Source organism: Heterocephalus glaber, unplaced genomic scaffold (assembly GCF_053883595.1).
Source record: "Heterocephalus glaber isolate CG9 unplaced genomic scaffold, H.glaber_assembly_v1.0 deba00001509, whole genome shotgun sequence".
NCBI classification, from domain to species: Eukaryota; Metazoa; Chordata; class Mammalia; order Rodentia; family Bathyergidae; genus Heterocephalus; species Heterocephalus glaber.
The window spans coordinates 55,998,999-56,018,486 of record NW_028258325.1 but is presented as its reverse complement, the minus strand read 5'-3'; the positions used below and the strand labels follow the sequence as shown (position 1 = coordinate 56,018,486).

Sequence of the window (19,488 nt, the reverse complement as noted above, 5' to 3'; positions counted from 1 at the left end):
TCATATAATTATTATAAGTTCTCCAGTTAACTGAAAAAGGTGTTTAAGTAATGTAATTACTACAAATGCTATAATGACATTTATTCAAAGCACAAATATTTATCAAATACCTACTGGGACTGCATTTGGTTGAATACTAGAAGTTTGAAAGGAGAAGGAGGAGAAGAGGAACCATAACATGAAAAAAGAAGGATCAGGATGAAGAGAAGGAGAAAGAAGAGGAAAAGGAGGAGATGGAGAAGTAGAAAGAGGACCAGGAGGTGGAGAGCAGGAGCATAACGAGTTGTTTGTTTGTTTGGCTGGTTTTTTTCCTATAAGAGCTCAAAACATAGTAAAGGAGCAATACCTGGATTTATCAAGTGCCTACTTAGTGCCTAGTACTAGGAGAGATTATTGTATAGCCTCTCTGACTTTAGGAATAGAAAAATTGCTGCTTGAGGAAATATTAATTGCATTTTGGAGAGGAAGAACCCAAAACTTTAAGGAAAACTCCTGATAAAAATGAATGTATATTGCATGAAAGTGAATATTCTCAAATAATCACAGGTACATGTACACATTATTTCATGCTATGCTCAATTCAACAGCTAATTTCTGTTGCCTTACACAATCATGTCATCAAATGCCCATCAATAAGTAATGGATTAACAGGTTGGGCCATTAGGCAAATAAAAATTTCCTTATTATTTGTTTCCTGATTAAATTCCTACTTTTCAAATTTTTATTACTTCTATTACATTTTCTCCCACAAACTTCTATGATATTATTTATGCAGACTTTTATGCAATTTTATGCAATTATAGAGCACTGTAGTTTCCAGGTAGTTTCAAGAAGTCTCAGTGGTGCTGCCTCCTGTGAGTGCTGATGAGTGCCCAAGTGAGCACACACACATAAACACACTCGAATACCAAAGAGTTCTTCATTCTGATAATTTATGTGATCATTCCATATTTTACACATGTTCTTAGCGAAAGTATTAAGTAAAGGGGAACATGTAAAAGACCAAAAGGTTTTTACACATACATAGAGGTAGATTATTGTTTCTCTGACATCTTCCAATACAAAACCTCCATGGATGCAAGCTCTTGAAAAGTGACCTCCTATGCTGACTTGGGGCATAACCGTGTGAGCTGATCTGGTGAGCGCGACACCAACAAACATGAGGAAAACAGGTGTATGGTAAGGTCTTTGTATGCTGGGGGTTTATTTCATGCCACGCAGAGAATCATGGTGTGAGGCTACTGTAGACACAAATATTGAGAAGAAAAGGCTTTCCCTCAGCTCTTGCAGCCTACTCTTACCTGACTTGATGCACCAGGGAAATGCAGCTGTCAGGTGACTCCATGCCCAGCGGATTCAAGAGAGTCATTAAAGATAAGCAATTATTCTTCCCCTAAGTCACTAAAATTTAGAGTGATTTGTATGTGGCACCAGAGAGCTGAAGCACTTTATTTACTCTCTAACAGGGTATTGTTAGGCAACTCAGACTCTGGGATTTATCCTCATTTATAAAATCATGAAAATGATAATTGTGTAGATCTCACCATTTCATTCTCACTACATTTAATTTTCATACAATCAAATAGGTAGTGATGTTCTTGCCTGCATGTTATTGAAAAGAAAATGTAAGAGAGATAAAAAATTGTCTGAAGTCACTCATATCTGAGAAAATTTTCTCTTTTTCTTTCTCTCTCTCTTTTCATAAATGTCCAACTTGTCAGATTTGAGATACATCAAATGGATTTTAAATGTGACCAGTGCTTCTTTCTGGTCAATTGTAGAACTGTTCTCTCTAGTTGCTTGTATTTCTGTGGTTTTGCTAAAGAAAACTTTCTCCCCTGTAAAATCCTACATTGTTCTATTGTACTCTGGAGGGCAGTCCATCTGCTTGTGCTACTTTACTACATAACAAGCTCTGCTTAAGAACCTAAAAGAACATAAATCTGGAAATACAGATCCATGCTTGTCAGAACCATATAATACTGCTCTTTTTCAGTAATTATGCATGATAAACACCCTGATTATAATACATTTCATCTACCAAGGTGATCTAGTAACACACATAATACTGGTTTACTGACATAACTAGGCTATATACAACTTTTTAATGTGCTATTTCCTGAATAGAGAGACTTCTTTTTATCTCTTTCAAGATTGTTCAAATGAGGGTGCCTTGCATACTGAGAGCACCATTTGCATTCAATTAAAATCTGAGTCCTCAAACTCTCCAAACTAATTTACTCCAAATAAGTTTGCTTGTCTTTCAGCTGTTGATTGAAAGCCAACATTTTTAAGGCTCCACAGATTTATTATTGACAAATTATGAAAATTATATTTCTAAATCACTTTATTTCTAGGTTTTCTCTAAGTAGTCTTTCCCCACATTTTTTAGTAAGCAGTATTTTTCATCAGACTGTCCTAAATCAGACCTCAAAAAGTTGTTAAAATGAATTCATATCCAATGTGCCAAAATACAATTACATGTAGTGGTTATTTATACCACAGAAACAAGATGTAGAGTTGTCAAGACAAAAACTTACACTTGCTGGAAAATCTTTGAAAAATCAGGTGAGATTTCTTTAAAAGATGTCAAAGAAAATTGTTGAGTGATAATGCTACACGGTCAGATGACATATATGAAACAGGGACAAAGCTACTTTCCATTATGTGATGATATTTAAAACATGTTAAAATTCAAGAAAATGATTGGTATATGTACTTTGCAGAGTATTTGGCATCCCAAAATTATACAGCTGTTAAGAAGCTGCAGTGTATCGTTAGGGCAGCTGGGCAACTTGGATTTTCGATAAATATGTGACAGAAAATCTTATACATTTGAACACTATATTTGAATTTAAAGGAAATGGATAATAGCTTCTGGGAAAACTGAAAACTCAGTCTATGTAATGAGATTTTAGCAAATATTACATGCAAGATCTTGTTCTTTTTCTTCTTGTCTTTTTTACTCCCTAGGAGATAATTCCATTTGCATGCATAGGACACCAGCCTGGTTCCCCCCAGGGATTCTGGGGAATTTGCATTTTTCTTTTTCCTCCCTTGCCCAGAAAGACCACCACATCCATTTATCCCTTATATGAAATCTCTAGAATAAAAAGAAAATAAGAAAATAAAAATTGGGAAAATAGCCATTAGTTCTTGAAATAATATCCTGATGATTCTACTTTCTTCCTCTACCCTTAAAAATGGTTCCTTACAAAAATGTGTTAATATATATCTATTGTATCTACTTTTTAAAGATATATCTATGTATCTACTTTTTTAAAGCATATTAAAACTAATACTGTCCAAATTACCTTTTTTAAGTTTTTCATATACTTGAAGATATAAGTAATTCTATAGTCAACATTCATTTACTACTGTATATTCTAAGAAGTATACTTCTAAGCATGGTTTTAATTTTTTAAAGTTTACCGATAAATTATCCTAAAATACATTTTTGTTAAACATTTTTTGTTCATTAGTACACACTAAAAACAACTTAAGTGACGGAGTCAATATATAAAAGACAAATTACACAAATATATAAATATATGTATATAATCAATATATGTAATAAGTGCATACACACTAGACCTTCATGTGCTTTTGTTTCTCCTATGAAGTCCAGAAAGGAAAAAAATCCTTTTTGGCTGAAACAAAAAAAGGAAATAATGATCTCCAGATACCTTTAATGTTATTTCACTTTCCCATGAAGAACTAGTGGTAGAAAACCACACACATCATGTATTTCTTTTCCATTGTGATTGCTCCCCCTCTCTGTCTCTCTCTGCCTCTCTCTCTTGTTCTGGCTCTTGCTCTTGTGCTCTCTCTCCCAGCATTTCCTCTCTAGTTTCTGTTTTAAGACAGTCTTTACTGTGCATTACTAATCTATTTGTTCATTCACCCATCGATTAAACAGACATTCAAGATACATCATGTGCACTTCTGTCCAGTTGCTCCATATTGAGACACTACATATTTCATCTTCAGTCCTTCCTTATTTGTTCTCCCAGGAGATTATAGGTTGAGTGAAATTCCTTATAGGCCAAGATGAAAAGACTGACAATGAAATCATTACAGGCAATCTCCAGGTACCTTCAGGTGAACAATGGAAGTTAAACAACTTCCAATTCCCTGGCATCTTGTACCTGGCCTCTTGCTATATGTCTTGGAAGTGGGCTCCTTCCTGTATGCCTAAAACATTTCTATCTATCAGATAACCAGGGCAAAATAAAACTGGAATATTTTATTTATCTAACTATAAATTTATCACAAATTATGTTTCAAGTATTTTACTTTATTTGAATAATTAATATTAAGATAAATTACTAAAATGTTTATGATTCAAAATAATGATTGACAACATTGATTGAAAAATATTAAAGTACATTTGATCACCCAAAATACTATTATAACATTATTATAATGTTATTGTAAAGTATTAAGGTATCTTTTAATTGTAAAAGGAGATATTATGGGGTACAAAAGAAGTTAGACCAGCCTCGGGCTCTGGGTTTTACTCTGGGTTCTTCCCTCATCAAACAAAATTCAGGATCCTTTCCATAAGAAATGAGGTGGTTAAAATAAAAGAGTATTAATATATAATTTTTTCTATGTTTAATGTTTAATTTTGTCAAATGAAATTTTTCAACATAGCAATCAATATTACACATAAGCAGGGTTACTATTTTATTACCTAGATGAAGATTGTTCTGAGAGGGAAAAGTGTTGCTGTTGAAAATCCATCCTATATCAAGATGCTTCCAGTAAACAGGAGGCAGGGCCACCCAACTCACTCCATTTCTATGCTTTATACTTCTTTTCTCATACATTTAATCACTTAAATATAACAATATTTGTTTCTAATCTTACCCCAACATTTACATTTTGTTAGACTTTTCATAGTTTAAATACATTTCTAAAATTTAGTTACCTATTGTCTCTACTTATCTTTGGTATGTGATTTTCTACCACCACAAATATGCATTCTAAGAAGTCACCACTGAAAATTCCCCATGACCTATATTATTCATCACATCCTCGTAGCAATGTTAATATGGCTTACTGAATTTCTCTGTTGTGATCTACCTAATTTTATTCTACCTCTCTGTTTATCCTTCTCATTGTTTGTTGTTCTTTCTTCTATAGAAAATCCAGGACTTTAACTTCTCCTATACCCTTTGCTCTAACACTACTAGTCCCCACATGCTTATCTTTGCAGTCCATCTTTGCAGCACATAATGATTACGTCATCATGGGGAGTTAGTACATGTATGTAACAAATCGTGATTCTTTTTAGTTTTCCTTCCACTTTCTTCCCTCCACCTCCCCACTTTCATTCTTTTATATATAACTATACCAGTTAATCTCATGATAATATTTCAAGTATCTTCCACCTCTGCAAATCTATGTGCTTCCAATTTAACTAATAATAATAATAATATACTAGATATACTAGATAAAGTTTACTTCCTCCCTGATATTGCCTGGCATTTCCAAGGAAAACCACTGTAATCATCACACTTAAATTCATATTATTTAGGTTCAGTTGTATTCCCATTACACTTAGTCAACCATTTATTAATCTCTACTTGGTTGTCATATTTATATCAGAAACTGCTGTCTTTTCCAGTGTTTTATATCTCTTCTACCTATCCTCTCATGTATTAGTTGAGAGTCCAGTGTAAGTTTCTGCCCCATTTTAAGAAATTTGATCACCCAAATTTTCTTCCCTTTACTTAAACAAATCACATCTTTTATTAATAGCTGATCACTCTCCTTTATATCAGTCTCTAAGTAAGTTCTATGTGTGACAAAATGATACATTTTTATCTTAATATGAAATATTTAGCTTTGTTTCTGGAATCTTCTATATTCCTAGATTGGGGTTTCTGGGGTTTTGGAATTTCTGATACATTTTATCTTCCAAAACTAGAGTAAAGATGTCCCCAAAGCTAGCATTAACTCATAGACCTTTTAAGGTATATTCCCTTTGTGAAAGAGGATAACATCTTATGGTTATAGAAAATTATCTTTTCAGAAGTTGATATTGTAAGATATGATTGCAAATATTTCCAGAATAGAGGAATTAATCCTAAGCCGTGTCCTGAAGTGGACAGGTAATACTATATATGACACCTGGGAGACAGAACAATAAGTACTAGAGTTTTTATAGTCCTACATACATTGGATTAAATATTAACCATTGCATGAAAGCAGTTTTGTATAGGACTCCATTTCTTTTATTACTCTATTGAGGACAGGAGCTGTAGAATAGATTGATATGGAATATATCACCAGATGTGCATGATGGAAATAAATTGGACTTCCCTAACATGCCCAAAATAATGAAAGTTAACATGCTGTTTAACTTTATTAATATATTTAGTAAAGAATCTTAAGGAATGAAGACACTTTACTTCCACCTATGAAAACACTATGGAAACAGAATGTTTGGAATTGAATCTCATGTCTCCCATATGCTCCTCATTCTCACCATTTCTCTGTAGATTCTTGCCATAGACTCTGGAGAAAATGATTCCACTTTGGTGACCACAGATGCAGGCATAAGAAGCACGGTGTCTGAAACGGAGTCACTGAGAATGACAGCAAGTAGGGCCATTTCTACTTTCATATCTTTGTTTGCAGACTCAACATAGAATGGATACTGACTTTGTGGACATATGTTACATGTTCAAGAAAAACATTCTGTTTTCCAGGGGTCAGTCCCTCTAAGCAACAAGCTTTGCTCACCTTTTAAAAGCCTTTCACTCATTCTATCATGCTGATAGATTTCCGAGTGGGTTAGTAACAAGTTGATAAAATTGTTACATTTGATTTGCTGTGAAATGAGAACTTAGGTCTGATATGATGTTCTGCAGTTTCAATCACACACACACACACACACACACACACACTAAAGCCATTAGATAGTAGTGATAATGGAAGCCTTGTGAACAGGAAATGCGAATCCATGATTAGGTTGCATTGGTTCCAATTGAGACAAATTACTGTTCCATGCAAGATGAAAGGTCCTCCACTCAGCAGTAGAAATAGCTGGTTCAGTCTTGGTAAATCCAACTTTGCACGTTTTACACATGTTTTGTCTTAGTCTCTCAAGAATGTCTAATTATTTCTTAATGATACTTTATGCACACTCAGTAAATTTTCTCATGCACTTTGCTATGTAAAGAATTCTTAAAACCCTCTTAGGCTACTTGTAGGTACCCAGCTTGACTGACTGAAGTCAACTTGAGTTGTAATGACCATGACTACCCCTAAATAATCCTGACCTGTCCTCTCTACAGTTTTTCAGGATATTACAAATAAACAAAATCATTACAGTGGTAAATGAAGCTTTATGATTAGACTTACATCATGTCAATACCAAAAAGTATTGGAGAGAGTGTATTGCAATCTCTCTCTCTCTCTCTCTCTCTCTCTGAAAACTTAAGAAAGTCTCATATAAGGGTCTTTTATAAGAATTGTGGAACATTTGTAAATATACTGAGCTCAAACTGCCCATCTTAGTATCTTCAATGAAATTATATCTGCAAAGTCGTTCTCTAAAAGTCAGAAATGTCTGGTTCATGTCACAGGATCTCAACGTCTTGTGGGCTGGGAGGCTGTTGTTCTGCTTACTTCACCTAAGCATCTCATTTATTTAGTGACTATGACTACCAACCCTATGGTGTTTTAAGCTATGAATATTTTATTTACTGCAAAGAATGAAAAGCAATGATATTCTCAACAGATGAAAAGCAATGATACTCTCTACAGATGCAGAAAAAGTATTTGAAAAAATCTAGCAATCATTCATGTTAAAATAATTACAATTAGAAATAGAACTGAAAGTACAGAAAAAACCTCTTGCAATTATGTTCAAATGATGTTTGATAAATTGCCAAGATAAATCAACAAGGAAGTTATTTTTCAACAAATGGTGCTTGGATATCTAAATATCCCCCACATTCAAAAAATGGACTTAGGACTCCTTTCACACACTGTATTAAAAAACACAAAATTTATCTTACAACTAAACATAAGTGCTAAAACTATCACACTTAGAAGAAGAGGATATCTTTATATCCTTAGGCAAGTAACAATTTCTATCATCTGTCACATTGAAAGTGTTATAAAGAATTTACTTGCCAACAAAAAACCAGGCTCTTCTTTGTGGGAAAGAGAAAAGTTTACTCCAGGTAACAGGGACTAGAAATCAAGAGATTTTATCAGCTATCCAGGAAAACCCAAGTTTATAACATTCGTGTGTTGAAGGGCTGACAAAGGGAGAGAGATAGTAGCAGCTGGCTGGGAGAGATTTCATCCCTGAGAGAATGGGCTAACACCAGGGAAGAGAGATATTAGCAATTAAATGGGAAAGGAATTAGGCTTATATAGGTATTGAAGGGGCTAAGGAATCTGGGATAAAATGTTTATGACTTCTGTGCCCAAGGCTGGTCTGCTCAGGTATCTATACAATTACTGGACTTTTAGTGCCAGGGGGTGGTAAACCACATTTTTTAGTACATTTGCTCTACTTGCTGGGAAGCTGCTGATATTTGCTAAAAGCAGCTTGTTTATTTTTTCCTGTTAATTTAGGGCAGAACTAACAAAAAGCACAAGCAATAAAATAAAAGTATGATAAGTTGGACTTCATCAATTGCAATCTTCTGTTCTTCAAATGAAAACCTTACAAGAAAATGAAAAGTTAATCCACAAAAGCCAGGAAGATATTTTCAAAGCATACACTAGATAAATGGCTAGCGCTTGAAATATGTAAAGAACTCTAACAAATGAGATCACAAACAACTCTTGCAGTTTGGAAGTGTTTTGTATGGGGCATGATTTGAAATATTTTACACAATTACACAAAATTATAATGGATTGATTTAGCTTATATTGAAACAATGTTGATAAGTAATCTTAATTTTCCACCTTTTTGTTTTATAATATAACCGAAAAGTATTAACAATATTTATTGGTTACTCTATTCAGAAGAATAACTATAAAGTTGAACTATCAAAGATTTCAATTAGACAGATTCATTCAAATCCCGGTTAAGACTTAGTGATTGAGCTGGCCGACAGCTGTGGGTTGGCGCCCACAGCCCTACACCGATCTTCCACTCTGAACATGGTCTCAGGAAAGGAATCGCTTTCAGGACAAGCCCCTAGGAGATCAAGGATCTTCCTCTTTGGATTCCCCCCACCGGGAATCAGGGCTGTGGATGAAACACCATGGTGGACCCTGGAGAAAGGCATTCCCAGCTCATGCTGCAAAACATCCGTTAATGAAACCTGGCAGTGTTTGAGGGAGCTCTTTTGCTGTGTATACAGAGAAACCCAAGGGTGCAGCTGAGTGGAGCAGCCCCACGCAGTGTGACGTTGGTCATCTGTCCTGCAGAAAGACCTGGTAGCAGACCGTGTTGTTAGGAGCCAAGGCCTGAGCTTGCTGGAGCCCAGAACACTGAACTGAAGGAAGGCTGAGGCAAGAGATTGCTGCAAGTGGAAGGCAGAGCCAGTGAGGGACTGGAGTTGAGCCTGGGATCAGTAGTTCAGAAGGACAGAGCGGGGAGGGAAAGACTGAGTCAGAGAAGGAGTAGTTCCAGGCCAGGCCACACCACCCTGCCATGGCCTCCAAGCAGAATGCTGCAAAGGGCAGGGGGGAAAAGTGCAAGCGGGTGGTCCTGACCCTGAAGGAGAAGATTGACATCTGCACACGCCTGGAGGGGGGCGAGAGCAGGAAGGCACTGATGCAGGAGTACAATGTGGACATGTCCACCCTGTATGACATCAAGTCTCACAAGGCGCAGCTGCTCAGGTTCTTTGCCAACTCAGACTCCAGACAGGCACTGGAGTAGAGGCGCACTTTGCACACGCCAAAGCTGGAGCACCTGGATCTGGTGCTATATGAGTGGTTCCTGGTAAAGTGCGCCGAGGGCATCCCTGTGTCAGGTCCTATGCTCATCGAGAAGGCCAAAGACTTCTATGAGCAGATGCAGCTGACTGAGCCCTGTGTGTTTTCTGGAGGGTGGCTTTGGCGCTTTAAGGCCAGGCATGGCATTAAAAAGCTAGATGCATCCCGTGAGAAGCAGGTGGCTCACCACCAAGCAGCTGAGCAGTTCTGTGGCTTTTTTAGGAGCTTGACTGTTGAGCTCGGGCTGTCCCCTGAGCAGGTTTACAGTGCTGATAAGACTGGCCTTTTCTGGCGGTGCTTGCCAAATCTCAACCCGGATGGTGGGACCATGCCCAGGCTCAAACAAGGCAAGAACAGACTGACTGTCCTGATGTGTGCCAATGCCACGGGATCCCACAGAATCAAACCCTTGGCCATCGGGAAGTGTGGTAGTTTCAGGGCATTTAGAGGCATCCAGCACCTGCCTGTTGCCTATAAGGCCCAGGGCAATGCCTGGGTAGACAAGGAAATTTTCTCAGATTGGTTCCATCACATCTTTGTCCCCTCAGTGTGTGAGCCAGAGCAACAGGTTTGCCCGAAGACAGCAAGGCCATCCTCTTGCTAGATAACTCCCGGGCCCACCCACAGGAGTCTGAGTTGATGTCTGATAACATTTTCACCATCTTCCTGCCTGCCAGTGTGACCTCCTTAATTCAGCCCATGGAGCAAGGCATTCGAAGAGACTTCATGAGGCACTTCATTAGCCCTCTCATCACCCTGCAGGGCTTCCATTCCCGCTACAGCATGAACAATACCATTTTCAATGTGGCCTGTGCCTGGGATGCTGTGCCCACCCAGGTCTTCAGGCAGGCTTGGAGGAAGCTGTGGCCTGCAGGTGCCTTCACTGACGGCTCATTGGAGGAGGAGGAAGTGGTGGTAGAACACTGCACCTCTAAGCCTCACCATAAGACTTTTGCCCACATCCTTGAGCTTGTGAAAGAGGGGCCCTCCTGCTCGGGCAGCAGGCTTCAGAAGATCAGGGCAGAGGAACAGGGCACAATTGGGAGGAAAGAGGGTGGGGCACACACAGCAGAGCCACCAGCCCTGGCAGATGGGCATGCAGAAGGAGGGGAGCGGGGCACTGAGGAGGACGACGAGGCAGCCTGGGAGCAGGCAGCAGCATCCTTTGAAGCCATTGTGCACTTTGCTGAACAGCAGCGATGCTTCACCATGCAGGAGGCGGGGGAGCCACATGCGCTGCACTCTGCATTCAGCTGACAGTGGCAGCTAAGACAGCGGTGAGAGCTGTGGTCAAAATTGAGGCCGTCCAGGGGTGCCCTGCTGGGGGCACAGGCCCAACCCTCTCCCCCTTCCCCTGCTCATCTACAGCAGGTGATCACTGATGATACCCTGCAGCTGGGCTCCCTAGAGTGGCCACATGTTCAGCCTAGAGTGGCCACAAGCTCAGACACCCAGAGCTCTCACCAGCCGCTGTGTTACTCAGGAGGGCCTGGCCCTATGTGTTCCAGATGAACAGGGTTTTTCTGTGACCTGAATGGAATGAGACCTGCAAGAAGACCCCCTACCTGAAGCACCCTTAAACCTTCTGTAGCTGTAGCTGGGGCCAGGCTGAGCAATGTGTGTCAGGGGCAAGGCATGTCTGCCCAAGAGGAGAAAACCACCATGCTGGCCCGAGAAAGGTTGGTGGGCTGGGTGACTGGGTGTTCCTGTGTAGCGTGGACACTGAGCCTGGTACCTGAGGGCGAGATGCCAAGGACTATGACACAAGTTCATCACCTCCACTGCCAGTATAGTGCACTTGTGGCTGCACAGGCAGCAAACACAGCCCTCTTGCAGGTGGCTACTTCAGCCACGGTCCTAAATAGACTATAGCATCCCCTGTGGCCAACAGGCCCCACAGCTCAGGTCTGAGCCACACTGCTGCTGACAGGGTGGGGTGACTTCCTGTACAGAGTTATAGCTACCCGGCCAGGTCCTCTCCTCATCCCCAGGGACCATGGACACTGTTGTTTTCAGCCTTTGGTTCAAAGGCCAGTGCAGAGTCCATATTCAATGCTCTCCTGAATTTCACGGTTACAGCATTTACATGGAGAGATCTTGATGAGGCATTCAGAAATTACTCCTAGGCTTGCGCTGAGCATGGTAAAACAGACTGCTGGGGGCTTCAGCGGTGTTAGAGCTTTCATCCTCAGTTAACAGGTTAGTGATACTCCCAAGGAAGGCATGTCCATATGGGTTGGTTTCACAGAAGCATTTGTAGGAAGATGCAGTCTGATTTCCCCAGACCTTGTAGCTGATTTGTAGCTTCTCATTTTAGGCACCATGGCCACCTGTACCTGTGATTTCAGAAGGCCCTCTGTCCATGGTCATTAGTGCCTCTGAATGTACATGAAATAGGTGTATTTTTCTATGTTCTTTCACTGCTTTCCCCTGAACTCCACTCCCTCTCAGATTCAAGTCATGGCAGGTGAATTGGCACCTAGTTTTCATTCCAGTGTTTGCTAGTTATTCCACCAAGACTTTTGCTCCTGGGATCCCATGAAGCCAAGGGGACTTCGGGGAGAGTGCTTTGCATTTTTAACAACTGTCCAAACACTGAGGCCATAGTCATTGCCTCCATAGCACTAGTGGCCATGTGTGTTTCTTGCTTTAATGGCATGTGTGAAGACTATAAAAACCAGATAGTTTTCAAAAAAAAAAAAGACAGTGATTGATGTGACTGTTCACATAACATCTAACTTTGATAATTCTTGAATTTCTGTGTGGGTTTTGCTTTTAATGTAAATGTGAATTCATGGATCAATTCCTTAAAATATTACTAAGAACTCATAAGTTTGTCATTGTTTGGAATGCTTGAGAGTCAGTGCCAAATTTATAATATTTAGTGTATTTAGATATATGGACAGGGTTGAAGAAAGAATTTAAAAATAATTGAAACTAATGGCCTTACAATATCATGTACATGGTTGGTCTAAATTAAAGAGAAACATCGCTCACTTGCGTTCCTTCACATGGTTCTATGCATTTGTAATACTGCCCAGTGCTTGTGTGGGTTCTGCTGTATTTTTATCCATGAGGCCCTAGATATGTAGTAATTGGCTACTGCACACCTTGAATACACCCTGAGGGGAGTTCAATCTGTGTGAAGTATCTTTTCTTCTCTAATACATTAGCAAAACCTACAATTTGAACTTGGCTTGGGAATTACTGATAGATATATTGTATTTATCTCATAATTACTTTATCTAGATTATTTACAAAAAAAACCCTGAATATTTCTGACCAGTGACTTAGATTCTCCTCAGCTAAGCAATCATTTCAGTAGCTCTCCACAATTGTTTAATATGATATGCATTCCTGGTAGTTTCTTTTCTTTTTTCCTTTTCTTCTTTTTTTTTTGTTTTAAGATATAATCAAACAATATCATGAATAGAAAACTGTGTGTAAAAATACTTGAATGTTCTGCTTTGTTTTGCATTTCTGCAAGAAAAGTACTAAAATATACTACTGCAATTTTTACTATATTATGAATTGGTTATTATAAAATGCTTAATGGGATGATTGTACTATTGTTCCACATGGTTTTCATTGAACTTACTGTTTTGTTGGGAAAAAAATTCTGCCAAAAAAGAATAAGAATAAGAATAAGAATAAGTGGATGAGGAGGAGAAAGGAGGAAGTGGATGGGGAAGAAGAAGGAGAAGGAGAAGGAGAAGGAGAAGGAGAGGGAGAGGGAGAGGGAGAGGGAGGGGAAGGGGAAGAGGAAGAGGAAGAGGAAGAAGAGGAGAAGGAGGAGGAGAAAGAGGAAGATGAAGAAGAGGAAAAAAAAGAAAAGAATGGCTCTTTTAAAGAAATTTTTGGGTTTTTTGGTACCAGGGATCAAACTTTGGACCTTATGTTTACAAGGCAGGTGCAGTGCCACAGAGCTAGATTGCTGTCTCCTTTTTATTAATTATATTGTACATTTAATGTATACAATATAAGGACATTCATCATTGGAAATTTGCACCTTTACATAATCCATCTTGTTTGTTATTTTCTCCTCATTCCGCTGCCCTTCCTTCAACTCTTGCACCCCTCCCTATCTAAAAAGACTTTGTTTCCATTTTTTCTTTTTCTCATATTAATCCCATTCCGTTCTTCCCTTTCCCCTATGCCTCCCACTTCCCCTTTGCAACTTTTCTTCCTATTTCACATTATCTATTATACCTTTTAGTCCTTATTTACACTTTCACTTTCTCACACTAGAGAAACTATTAAGTATTTACACGTGTGTCCTATTTGTTTCACTTAAGAGTATCACCTCAATGTGCATCCATTTAGCTATATATGTCTCTAGTTTCTGTTCTTTATGGCTGAGCAATACTCCATTTCACACACACAAAAAAAGCCACATTTTATTTATCCATTCTCCAGGTGATGGGCAAGTGGGCTGTTTCCAAGTTTTAACGATCAGGAATTATGCTGCTATGAACGTGGATGCACATGTATTGCTATGGTATGATACTTTTAATTCTTTTGGGAAGATACCTGGCAGGGGAATAGCTGCGTCAAATGAGACCTCCAATCCTTGTTCTTTGAGGTAACTCCAACTGATTTCCACAGTGGTTGCAGCAGTCTACACTCCCACCAGGAGTGGAGTGGGGTTCCTCTTTCCCCACAGCCCCGCCAGCATTTGTTATTGGTTGATTTCAGGATGGCAGCCATTTTTCTGGGGAGAGGTGGAATCTCCGTTTTGTTTTCATTTGCATTTCTCGAATGACCAAGGATGTTGAGCATTTTTTCATGTTTATTTGCTACTTCTACTTTCTTGTCTGAGAAATATCTGTTCATTTCAGATGCCCATTTTTGGATTGGGCCTTTAAATTTTGGAGGTCTGATCTTTTCAAGTTCTTTATAGATTCTAGATAGTAGACCTTTGTCTGAGGGACAGCTGGTGAAAATTTTTTCCCACATTGTGGGTTGTCTCTTCACACTGTGGGTGGTTTCTCTTGCTGTGCAGAAGCATTTTAGTGAGAGAAGATCCCACTTGTTGATTGTTTGTGCTAGTTCACGGGCAACTGAGGTTTGGTTCATAAAATCTTTTCTTACACCAATGTCTTCAAGTCTTTTACCTAACCTCTCCTCCAGCAGGTTTAGTGTTTCTGTTTTAATATTTAGATCTTTAATCCATTTCAGTTTTAGTTTAGTGCATGGTGAGAGATATAGGTCTAGTTTTAATCTTTGGGAAGTTGAAACCCAGTTTTTCCAGCATCATTTATTAAAGAGGTTATCTTTCCTCCGGTGAAGGTGTTTGGCTCCTTTATCGAAGATGAGATGGCTGAGTGTGTCTGGAGTTGTTTCTGCCTCTTAATCTGTTCCACTAGTTCTCAGGTCTGCTTCTTTGCCAGTTTTTATCATAGTAGGTTTGTAGTATAGTTTCAAGTTGGGTATTGTGATACCCCCTACCTTGTATTTATTGCCTAGTATTGCTTTTGCTATAGTAGGTCAATTCTTGTTCCAAATTAATTTTTGGATTGTTTTCTCAAGGTTCATGAAGTATGCTTCTTGGATTTCAATTGGGATTGCATTGAATCTATAAAGCAGTTTTAGAAGTATGGCCATTTTCACTATGTTGATTCTTCCTGCCCAGGAGCAAGGGATGTATTTCCATTTCCTGATATCATCCTCAATCTCTTTTTTCAGAGTGCTATAGTTTTCACGGTAGAGGTCTTTGATTTCTTTTGTTAGATTGATTCCTAGGTATTTCAATTTTTTGGATCCTGTTGTGAACGGCATTGATTGCCCCATTTCTCTCTCAGTGAGTCTGTTTTTCTTGTACAGAAAGCTATTGATTTTTGTGTGTTGAACTTGTATCCAGCTTCTTTACTGAATTTGGTTATGAAGTCTAGAAGACTTTTGGTGGAGTTCTTAGGATCTTCTATTTTATAGAGTATCATGTCATCTGCAAATAATGATAATTTGACTTCTTAATTTCCTGTCTTTATTTCTTTTATTTCTTACTCTTGTCTAATTGTTGTGGCTAGTGTTTCCAAAACTATATTGAACAGGAGTGGGAATAGTGGACATCTTTGTCTTATTCCTGATTTTAGTGTGAAGAATTTCAGTTTTTGACTATTTAGTATGATATCAGCAGTTGGTTTTTCATAGATGGCTTTTATCATATTGAGGTAGAGACCGTCTATTCCAATTTTTAGGTTGTTATTATAAATGCATGTTGGATTTTGTCAAATACTTTTTCTGTATCTATTGAAATGATCATATGGTTTTTGTCCTTGGTTCTATTAATATAGTGCATTACGTTTATTGATTTGCACAGGTTGAACCATCCCTGCCTCCCTGGGATAAATCCCACTTGGTCAGGGTGTATGATCTTCTTGACGATCTTCTGCATTCTCTTTTCCAATATCATATTAAGGATTTTTTCATCCATGTTCATTAGTGAGATTGGGCTCTAGTACTCTTTTTTGGTTGGGTCGTTCTCTGCTTTGGGGATCAAGGTGATGCTTGCTTCTAGGAGTGAATTCGGGAGTATTGATTCCCTTTCAATTTCATTGAAGAGTTTAAAAAGTAGTGGCAGTAGTTCCTCTCTAAATGTCTTGTAGAATTCAGCAGTGAAGCCATCAGGATCTGGGCTTTTCTTAGTTGGGAAGTTTTTAATTACATTTTTAATTGCATTGATTGATATTGCCTCGTTTAGAAATTTTAGGTCATCTTTGTTCAGCTTTGGTAATTCACAAGTATCTAGGAATCTGTCCATTTCTTCTTTGTTTTCCATCTTATTGGCATATAGGTTCTCAAAGTATGTATTGATGATCCTCTGGATTTCTGCTGGGTCCATTGTGATTTCACCCTTTTCATTCCTAATTGCACGGATTTGGGCCTTTTCTTTCCTTTTTCTGATAAGATTGGCTAAGGGTTTGTCAATTTTTTTTTATTAAATTCTTTTCTTGGTACATTTTAGGTAGACAACACAATTACATTTCTCATTGGGAATTGTACCTTTACATAATGCATCTAGGGTTTGTCAATTTTGTTTATTCTTTCGAAGAAACAACTCTTGACTTTATTGATTTTCTGTATTTTTGTGTTAGTTTCCATTGCATTGATTTCTGCCCTGATCTTTATAATTTCCTCCCTTCTATGAGCTTTGTGTTTGTCCTGCTGTTCTTTCTCTAGAAGCTTGAGATTTAGCATCAGGTTGTGTAATTGGGCTTGCTCTGTTTTCCTAATCTGGGTATTCACTGCTATGAATTTCTCTCATAAGACCACTTTCATTGTGTCCTGTAGATACCGATACGTTGTATTGGCATTGTCATTTAGTTTTCGGAACTGTCTGATTTCTTTAATTTCCTTTGTGACTCATTGTTTATTCAGAAGTGTGTTGTGTAGTTTCTATTGTTTTATGAAATTTCTGCAATTTCATTTGCTATTGATCTCCAATTTCATCGCACTATGGTCTGACAATATACAAGGGATAACTTCAATTCCTTTGCACTTACTTAAACATGTTCTATGAGCGAGTATTTGGTCTATTTTAGAGAATGACCCATGTAGAGCTGAAAAGAATGTGTATTCTGATTTTGTGGGGTGAACACTCTGTAAACATCTTTTAAATTCATTTGTTCAAGAGTTCGAGTTCTAGTATTTCATTGTTTATTTTTTGTCTAGTTGATCTATCTATTTCTGAGAGTGTGGTATTAAGTTCCCACTACTATTGTATTAGTGCTTATATGTTTTTTCATGTCTGTTAATGTTTGTTTTATACAGTTGGGTACACATGTGTTTGGTGTCTATATATTAATGATTGTCATCTCTTCCTCTTGGATTGTTCCTTTTACAAGAATGTAGTGTACTTCTTTGTCTTTCTTAATCAGTGTTGGTTTGAAATCCACTTGATCTGCAAAGAGGATAGCTACTCCTGCTTTTTTGGGGGTTCCTGTCACATGGAGTATTGTTTTCTAACCTTTAACTTTTAGTCTATGAGTTTCTTTTTGAACGAAGTGTGTTTCTTGTATGCAGTATATTGTTGGATCTTGTATCCTGACCCATTCTTCCAGTCTCCTTTTGATTGGTGAATTGAAACTATTAACATTGATGGTTATAACTGATAGGTATTGACTTATCCTTGTCATGACTTTTTCTTTTTGTTGGATTCTCCCCCTTTGCATTTAATTTCTTGTTGTGCCTGATGGATTCATTCTGTAGGGCTTTCTGGGGTTGTGGTCCTTTTTATCTTTTCCTAGGATATTGTTTAAAATATTTTTGAGTGCTAGTTTGGTGTACATGATGGTCCTAAGGTGCTCTTTTTCATGAAAGTATCTTATTTATCCAGCAATTTTGAAAGATAGTTTTGCAGGGCACATCAATCTGGGTTGGAGGTTGTTTTCCTTTAGGGCTTGAGATACATCACTCCATGCTCTTCTTGCCCTCTTGGTTTGTGTTGAGAAATCTGCTGTGATTCTGATGGGCTTTCCTTTCCATGTTATTTGTTCCTTTTCTCTAACTGCTTGTAGAATTTTGTTCTTCTGTTGGGTTTCTGGAATCTTAAATATTAAATGAATATGTACAGTTTTTTTGTGTTTTTTGTTTTGTTTTGTTTTGTTTTGTTTTGATCATGGCTAGTTGGGGTCCTATATGTCTAACTTATCTCTATGTCAAGTTCTTTTCCCCTATTCGGGACATTTTCAGCCATTATTTCTATGAACAGTTTTTTATGTCATCTGCACACTCTCCTGATTCTTCCTTGACTCAAATCAATCTGACATTTTTCTTTTTTGCATTGTCTAACAGCTCCTGGATTGATTTCTTGTGGTCCCTTACACTTTTGAAGCAATTTTTCTTTTCCTGGTCACTAATTGCAATCCTATCTTCTATATCTGAAATTCTATACTCGCATTGATTCATTCTGCTGTGTAAACTTTCAATAGAGTTTTTAATTTCCTGGAATCTGTTTGCATCTGTTTGCATCTGTTTTATGGATTCCATTTGTTTCCTATGCTGGGATTCATCATATTCCTCAGTTCCTCTATTTTTTTATATGTGTCTGCTCTAGATTTATTAATCATGTCTTGCAATATGGGAACAATCTCTGCTATTATCTGAGAAATTATTTCTAATTTTAATTTTTCCAGGTCCACTTCCATTGCCAGTGCAGGGATACCAGGTGGTTGAGTATCAGATTGTTCCATATGTAGCTATTGTCTGGGAAGGCCTTTGGTTGGGGAATGTGCAACCCTGTTTCTGTTGTCTGCACAGTCTTTGGGTAGAGTCTTCTTACACTTATCAGTGGTATCAGGCGAGCCTCTGAGTATTGTCTGTGTGCCTGTACAGCTCTTCTACAAGTGGGTCCCTGGCTATGGCCATGGTATGGTGAGCCTCTGCTGAAGCCCAGTTGTCCATGCAGCCCTTTCTGGATGGGCCTTTGGCTTGGGCAATGTGGCTGACCCTCAGGTTGGGCTAGAATCCCAGCTGGAATCCACTCACAGCTGTGCTTGTCTGGGCCACACAGGTGGTCCCTTTGATCTGCCCCTACTTAGGGATGGAAAGGTGGGCCTCCACTGGGAGCCC

General features: G+C 38.4%; 1 pseudogene; it reads left to right on the top strand.

The window, feature by feature from the left end:
- Positions 1 to 9,631: 9,631 nt before the first annotated feature.
- Positions 9,632 to 11,300, top strand: LOC101706745 (jerky protein-like; annotated as a pseudogene).
- Positions 11,301 to 19,488: the final 8,188 nt, after the last annotated feature.